Source organism: Galeopterus variegatus, unplaced genomic scaffold (genome assembly GCF_000696425.1).
Source record: "Galeopterus variegatus unplaced genomic scaffold, G_variegatus-3.0.2 Scaffold2926, whole genome shotgun sequence".
Classification (NCBI taxonomy): Eukaryota; Metazoa; Chordata; class Mammalia; order Dermoptera; family Cynocephalidae; genus Galeopterus; species Galeopterus variegatus.
The window spans coordinates 85,377-94,315 of NW_007729037.1; the positions used below are offsets into that span (position 1 = coordinate 85,377).

The 8,939-nt window shown below is 38.5% G+C and overlaps 1 pseudogene; it reads left to right on the forward strand.

Annotated features, from left to right (window-relative positions):
* The first annotated feature begins 3,488 nt into the window (after nt 1-3,488).
* LOC103599372 lies at nt 3,489-4,171 on the forward strand (annotated as a pseudogene).
* The last annotated feature ends 4,768 nt before the right edge of the window (nt 4,172-8,939 follow it).

Here is an 8,939-nt window from a genome sequence, read left to right on the forward strand (position 1 = left end):
ATTAAAGCTTTTCTCTGCCATTCTCGTGGGAGAATTTTTTTTTTTTTAACCAATCCTTCAGTTATATCTAAAATTGAGTTGCCACAGTACTAACTCCTTTTAAGTAGTTAAGCAGGAGTAAAATGTCTTATAGCTCTTTATTGCCCCTTTTCAGTTTGAGTGCCTGGAAATCAAGAAATTTACATCTCATTAGCTGGTCAACAAAGTCTGAAGTCCACATAGATTTTGCACATTCTTCATGAAATTAAATTTATTATACATTTTCCCCTGTAAAATGATTCAGTTGGATAGCAATTTCTAATATTAATTTTTGCAATTATAATAATGTAAGAGCTAGAAAATCCTTTATTCATTGTTAGCATATAATACATTGTTATCAATATATTATCTGTTCACTGTACTATCTCCACTAGAAGGCTTAGAGTGAAAATATTACTCTGGTAATTTGAATGATGTAAGACGGGGAAAAATTTCCATTCTCAAGGTTGGGAATAGATGTCAACAATTCCAGATAGGCTTCCAAACCCAGATGACCTAGTTAATTTTATTTCAGGGCAATGAACAGATGGTGGGTGTTCTCAGTCAATCTGGCATTAACGTGCACTCTGTCACCACAAGACTTAACGGTGGCAGATGGCAGTTGTGTTAGCAAACATTCAGTTCTCTCTCCTCCATTCTTCCCTTAGGACTGAGGAAGGCCTGGCCATGGCTCACAGCTGAGTCACACTGCGGCCACCTCTCCAGTAGAGACTGAGGAGAGAATGTCAAACACCAGAAGACCTTAGTCATGTGGGCTTTCCGGTTCATCTGTAGTGACAGGTACAGCTGAGGCCTGTTCAAAGGCTTGTGGTGGATATTTATGGTCTCAGTGCTAAATCTGCCTAGGGTTCAGTGCCACCCCAGGGCCAAGTTGAGCATTTCAATGGGATGGGTGGAGATTCTTCCCTTAGGACTGAGGAAGGCCTGGCCATGGCTCACAGCTGAGTCACACTGCGGCCACCTCTCCAGTAGAGACTGAGGAGAGAATGTCAAACACCAGAAGACCTTGGTCATGTGGGCTTTCCGGTTCATCTGTAGTGACAGGTACAGCTGAGGCCTGTTCAAAGGCTTGTGGTGGATATTTATGGTCTCAGTGCTAAATCCGCCTAGGGTTCAGTGCCACCCCAGGGCCAAGTTGAGCATTTCAATGGAATGGGTGGCATTTTCTCACTCTCTTCTGGACAAGTGCCTGGATATATAAGGGCAGTCTTTTTTGGCTTCTGTAAATTTTTCTGGATAGAAAAGCAACCAGCCATATTTAGCAGAGTTTATTCCAGAAACGTGAATCATTTAACCATTTAACTCTTTTGGCTGGTGAACAGAGCATCAAGGTAACACTGTGCAAAAAAAGGTTTATTTTTAAATTTTATATTTTTTAATTTTTTTTAAGGAAGATTTTACTTTTCAGGAATCCAGGTGAGGATATGTTGCAGATGCACTCATGCACTTGGATTTCTTCAAAAGAGTCAGAGACATCCTAATTGCTGCACACCTAAGATAAGACTAGTGCTTAACTGAAGAACTAACTCTAAACTCATCATCAGATTCAGATTCAGTTGAGAATGAAAAGATGCTGTCCTGGGAGATATTGGAAGTTCCAGAGAATCTAAAACATAATCTTCATTTTATAGAAATTTACAGGATAAAAGAACTAGTGTAAGTGAAAGAATATGGGTGAGGGAATTATTAAATCATTTGTCCCTGTTTTATGGGCACATATTTTTCAGCATGAAAGATTTTACGTTCCTAACTTTCTAAACATTCCCTTTCAATTTTGATAGCACTTGTTCCTAAACTAATCATAGATGTGCAAGACATAATCAAGAAAAATTTTATTGATAATTTAAATTGCACATGTCCCATAATGCAAATTTGTTATCATCAGAGCTGTGAAACATGCCAGAAAAGATATTCTCTAACTTATCCCTGAATTAGGAATCAGAGCTAACATTCGATGTTGGGCTTTTTACTTACTGTCACCTGAAATATGTGTAAGGATAAAATTCCTTTGATCTTGGTTGTGGTGACTATTCACCGGACATAATCAAGAAAAATTTTATTGATAATTTAAATTGCACATGTCCCATAATGCAAATTTGCTATCATCAGAGCTGTGAAACATGCCAGAAAAGATATTCTCTAACTTATCCCTGAATTAGGAATCAGAGATAACAGGCGATGTTGGGCTTTTTACTTACTGTCACCTGAAATATGTGTAAGGATAAAATTCCTTTGATCTTGGTTGTGGTGACTATTCACCGGCTGATATAAAACGCTTAATAGTAAACCACAATCTCCTTCTGGACTCAGGCTCTGCATTGCTGAAGAGTGAGTGATATACAACCACGTTAACAGTTCAAATAGCTCTGGCCTCATTGGTCTCACTGCACAAGGTACATAACAGTCTGCATATTAGCTTTCAGGAACTAAAAAACAGCTGCCTTAAATGTGTTGGCAGTACATTAAAATAATTTAAAACATACCAACGTCAATATCTGAGTTTAAAAAATTGGGGTACTTTGGATACATATTTTAGGGGGCACTCTTCTAAGGTTTTGGACCCATAAATGTATTGATTAGAGCATAATACATTTAAAGAATTAATAGATGGCAACAGAGTCATCTAATCTGATGGATGCCATTTTTATTTCTAGTATTCTTAAATTTCTTTTAAAATTTCACTAGGAAAGTAACACATGCTCCTGGGGTGCCTTTATACATATTTGACTCAATATTGACCTAAAATATTCCTCTAAGAAAGATTTTGATATGGGATCTCTGAAAAACAACCAGAATTTAAAGAAAAATGCAACTTTGATGATTTCTTAAACATAAATACAGAACATACTGCAGTGCTAGTGATTTCTGAGTAAGACTATAAATTAAGTGAATTCTGATACATTTAGAATTGCAAGTTCTTGTTTTCCTTTATTTTATTTTATTTTGTTTCTGAATTATTCATATTTGCCTCAGTACTCAGCTTTGATTTGCTACAGAGGCCTAAGTTTCTTTATGTTAATATCACAAGAATGGTGTCAAATGTATTTTGTCTGTTGGCATTGGAGATGCTTGTAGCGTTTATAAATATTTTAAAATACAGAATCATTGAATTTTAGAGCAGGTAAAGATGCTGAATTCATTCTAATATAGTAAGTCTCAGAGAGTTTGGAATTTAAGCAAGGTCACAAAGGTAGAATAGAGCTGTCCCTAGAAACTACAACTTTAATAGTCAATGAATAAAGCTGTTTTTGGTGTTAATATAACTAAATACTAAGATGACATGTCTATGAATATCAAGATAAAATCAATGTCAAGAAACTTTCACTACAAGTGTATCAATGTCTTGGTGGCCTCCTGGGCCCAAATGGGACACAGTGCTGTCCAAGCTGTCCAAGCTGGCCGCGCACCTCAGCTATGCCAAGTACAAAAACTGGCTGAGGTGGAGGTGGCCAAGGCCTCGGAGGTGGCCAAGGCCTTCATGCTCTGAGGACTTGCTGACAAAAGTGTACCTAAGGAGTGAGATACAGTTGCTCTTTCAAGTCTCATCAACTCCTGGGATCACTTCGTGGTTGAGAAGAAGAAAGTCACAAAGGTAATTCAGTGTAGTAATGAGATCACGCACTCCTCAGAGATGAAAGTATCTTTTACATGGCTTCGATATTTTCAAATAAAGATCCAAAATTTTCTGAATGAATTAAAAAGTATCCCAGAGATTGTGATATTCTACTCCAGAATAGAACAGCTGTTAACATCTGACTGGGCCATTTACATCCCAGAGGAAGATCAGTGAGATGGTGAAGTGGGAACTTACCTGAGCGAGAGCCAAGTCGATGAAACAGAAATGGCTTGACTGAAGGAAAAACTTCAAGAGATGTATCTTCAAGTGGGAGAACAAGACCTGTTGGCTGAAGAGCTCTCAAATCGACTGAAAGTGGTGAAGGAATTTCTGAGAAACCACGAGGATCTTGGAAATGGTCTTACAGAAGATTTGCAGAAGCTAGACAGCCTCCATCTGCAGCATCAGACACTGGATTCAAAGGAACCTGGGAGATAGACATCTGAAAGAAAGGCCTGGGGTTGCCTCTGCAAAAATCAGACATGTTCTGTGAAAGTCAGCATGGCTGTCTTCTGAGACATCCTTTTCTGTGCAAAGGGGAAAAGTTACCAGAGTACTGTACCCAAACAAAAGTAATTTTTGTTGTTTTGTTCCTGGACTTTCCTTTGACTCTTTGGGAGCATTTTTTTTTTACACTTATAAAATTTATATTATATAATCTATATCAACAAAAAACGTTTGACATTCTTGTGCCAAAAAAAGTTTATTAAAGATTAAATTCTTTCTTTTCAACAACAAACTCTATTATAAAATACATGCTAATACCTTAAGCCAATATTTGTTCTTATATATAAGATATATCTTATATTATTTAGTAATTCCCTTACCACATGAAAGAAAAAGATTCTTGTGTGAATCCTGGAAAATGTGGATATTAGAGATGAGGAGAACTAGGCAGAAGTCCTAACTCTGTCAAAAGGTAGGATGTCAGAATCAAAACATCAAAAACTTCATAGCTTTCCCCAGCTCCTAGTAGGGGCTATGGAGAATGAGTAGATAAATACAGTCAAATTCTTCTGAAGTACATAAAATAAAATTCCAAGTACTGTGCTGAATGATTTTTGTTATATTATTTCACTTGATTCTTGTAAGAACACCCTGAGGTAGGGACTGTTACCACCCCCATATTATAAGTAGGATAACAAAGGTTTAGAGAAGTTCAGAACTTTTCCTAAGACTGTGTAGCTGATTTACAAAGCTGGGATTTGAATCCAAGTCCATATGAAGCTGAAGGTTCTGCTCTTAACCACAGCTGTAGAAAAGTTTGGTTTTACAGGCAAAGAGAACAGGATATAGAAAAGCCTGCCATGTAGGGGTCTGGTGAATTTCAGATGTCAAAACACTTGGGTTAAAACCTGCTGAAATGGACTTTAAAGAGCAGATTGTTAAATATTCAGAAATTTTGCAAGCTGGTTGTTAAAATATTGATAGCTCGAAATAAGCCATCATGGAAATATTTATACCACAGAAATTGGCAACTGCTACAACAAATCAGGGTTTTGTTTCCATAGAAGCTAGAGACGTACATTAAGGTAAGTTTATAAAGAGTCCAGGTAAAGGTGAGGTTTGGTAAATGTTTTTGAAATGCAAATCAGATTATGGCACCCCTCAATCTATTACCCTCTAGTGGCTCCCAAATGAAACAAAATCTAAACTCTCAACCCAGATATAAAAAGCCCAGACAGAATGTGGCCTGTGCTTTCCTCTTCAACTTCATCTTTGTAATTCTCTCCTTCTTGCTCTCCTATCAAGCTATAGCCATGCTGGTCACCTCATTTCAGGTCTTCAAGAAGCCTAGCTCTTTCCAACTTTAGTCCTTTGCACTAGCTGTTCCCTTTGCCTACTATGCTTTTCCCTGGTTTTTGCATAGTTGTGCCCTTCAGATCTCAGCTTAAATGCCACCTCCCGAAAAAGGCTTTTCTTGACTTCCAAATCTGAAGTAGCTGTTCAGTACGTTAAAGCCTATTTTAAACCTTGCTTAGTAGTTAACAGTGTGGCACAGGGGTTAAACGCCTTGTCACTGAAGCCAGACTGTTGGGACCCATTATTACTCCACCACATATTAGCTGGGTGACTTTACCCAAGTTCTTATCTCTACGACTCAATTTCCTATTTGTAAAATAGGATTTAATTTCTTTCTGTGGGAATTCATCTGTAAAAGAACACAAACCATATAAAAGAAAAAACAGCAACTGGCCTACAATAGCATTCAAAAAACATTTGATATTATTTTTATTGATATGTATTTATTGTCTGATTTTCTCGACTAGAATGTAAGCTGAATGAGACAGGCACCTCATCTTTTCAGCCTGCTTTAGATTCTTCCTGTGACTGTTTCCTAGAACAGTGCCTGGCATGTGATAGCAGTGGGGGCAGGGGCAGGAGATGTCACAGTGGGCTGATTATTCAGGGTTCCCTGTTTGCCTCCCTGGCTTCTCTCAGCTTTCTGTTTTGCTGCTGCATCTGTGAATGGAGAACAGTGGAAACAAGGATAGATGTGTGGGGAGGCTCTGCCCTTTCTCCATGAGGAGCACAATCCTCTCCAGCCCACAGTGGCTGTTCAGGAATGTGGGCCCAGTATTTTCAGATCTCTCACTTATCAAGAGAAGCCGTCAGTGTGGGTATTTCCAGTATGGAATCACTCAAACTTTGAAAGTGTACAACAAATTCAAAATTTTATAAAAGACCTGTGGCCAAACAAACCATGTCTGCAGGCTGGACTTGGCCCGGGGGTCCCCTGTGTACAACCTGTGGTCTTGAACTTGATCTCTTGGTTTTCAGTTATGAGGTCAGTAGTCCCTGCTCACCTGCTCACAGTCTTTTTACCTTTCAGGCAAACTACTGATGACCACACTGTGTAGCTGCATTTTCCTGAGTTCTCTTGGCATTTTCAACTCATTATGGACACCCTTTCCAGATGGCACACTCTGCTCTGGATTTTGTTCCTTGGATCTAACAGATTATTATCAGAGTTACTGTGGTTCCCACCAAAGTAAGTGGGGTACGAGGATGATGAAGGTGGGCAGTCTGGGTCTTTTGTCTAAAGGTTTATTATTGAAGAAAGATGTCATCTGAGGAAATAGACTTTTATTTTCCATTTTTCTCCTCCCTCCTTTTTCTTGAAGGTGGGCAGTCTGGGTCTTTTGTCTAAAGGTTTATTATTGAAGAAAGATGTCATCTGAAGAAATAGACTTTTATTTTCCATTTTTCTCCTCCCTCCTTTTTCCTTCCCTTGAACCTACAGTAAACTTGACTATCCTAAGTCAACAGGTTTGCCCTGAGTGACTTTTAGAGGGTTATTATGACAGTAACATCTTCTCAATTCACTGTGCCTTCTTATTTGGCAGGGAGACGAGAAGACAATAATCTAGAATGGTAAACTTTGACTCTTTTTTATTGTATGTGCCCCTATCAATAAAAAAAACCCTAAACATTCCTCCATATATGCATATTTATTTATTATTTTATATGCAATCTGGTGTTCTAGTGTATTAAGTACATTTTTAAAACACACATAAAATATCAATTAAAAATAATGAGATGAACTATAAGCATAAACACCATTATCATTTTCTAACCCCTGGGGGATCATCAAGTATACTTCATAGGGTGGACATACCCCAGGTCTGTAGACACATCGGTCTCTGGAGAGGATGCTTTATCAGACCGAGTGAGTACAGTCCTGACCTGCTCTTTTGGTCTGTTTCGTGCCAGAGTGAGTCCAGGGTGGAAGTGCCTGGGCACGGGTGCAAGCCTGGGCTCCTCTCTGCAGCGCACCTGCTGGGAATCTCAGCAGGCTTTGTGGGGTCAAACAGCTGCCTATAGAGACTTGGCCCTGAAAACCAGGGGCTTATGTCTTTCCTCACCCTGGACTTCTTTCTTCATTTTGTCAAGAGTTTGATTGGCTTTTTTCAACATTGTCAGGGTGTGTTTATTGTATTCTCTAGATTACTGAGTTTGTAATCTCTGACCTAAACCATGATGCCAGGAATGAAGTTAGAAGCTGCAGAGTCTAAGTGAGGGCTCATCTTCCTCCAGATCTGCAACAGAAGATTTATTTTAACAGCTGTTCACTACCTGATTGGAACAACAGGACTTGTGAAAAGGTCAAGGGGAAAGAGCTAAACAGCACATCTGTTCCAATCACAGAACCATATTTCTAGGAAGCTGGAAAAATAAAACATTCTATGTAGAAAATCCCAATAATCATTTTAAGCATAATTTCACTATGATTGTAAAGAAGGTATCTGCCTCCTTCTGTCTTAACATTCTTTTTTCTAGAAAAACAGCTACATAGTGAAGTGATTGTGTCTGTTAGATATTCTTTTCAACCCTGACAAAAAGCTGATCTGACTTTTTACTTTACCAAACATTATTTTTTCTATCACCTAATCTTATGTTAATCATTGAGAACTTTCTTGCAATTGTGTGCATTTTGATTGAACAGCAGTGACCAACAATCCTGAATGTTCTCCTATCTTTTTGTCATGCAAGATGTCCTCTACATTTCTTTATCCTCAGCTCTTTTCAAATTGAATTTCATTAACTGAAATCATCCTTTCTAAAAAAGAAAGGCATCCCAACTTGGAGAAAGCTAAACCACACATTTCTCTTACTGTCAAGACTAATTCTTAATGTCACTGCGGTTACAGTCTTAATTCCTTGCCAACAACTGCGCATACATGTGCTGTGAGAAAAGACAGCTGGCTGAAGTGTCACATTTTGACAAACATTACCAATGGTTCAGTGTCAACCTGGGGAGACACAACAAATGGCATTGAGTAGAGGATACTTCTTGGGCAGTTAATATTTTCACTAGTGGTATGGATACTGAAATAGAAAAATATACTTGGAATGTCTGTACTGGACACTAAAGTTCACGATGGGAGTAGACCCTGTCCTGGACCTGCGTTTGCCACCTGAGAATCTCACCATGGCTTGGAGAAAGTATGGATAATTTTATGTGAAGAAATGGAAATCCCAGTAACAATTGCCTTTGCCGACTATTTTGAGTAGATCATTTTAAGGAAGGCAAAGCCTTCCACTGGGCTCTATCTACATCCTAGACTGACCCCTTTATCTTCTTTTTGCATGGTTCCATGGGACTAAAACACCTTAATCATTTCCTCTCATTTCTGCTTGCCACTGCCTGCAACTCAGCTTGGGATTTCAGCACCCACACAGCTCCATGTTCTGGAAGAAAGAGTCTGATTTGGGGTTGTTAAGGATTTAATTGAAAACATACAAGGAAATAGAAAATATTTTTTTAGGTTCTAGATAATAA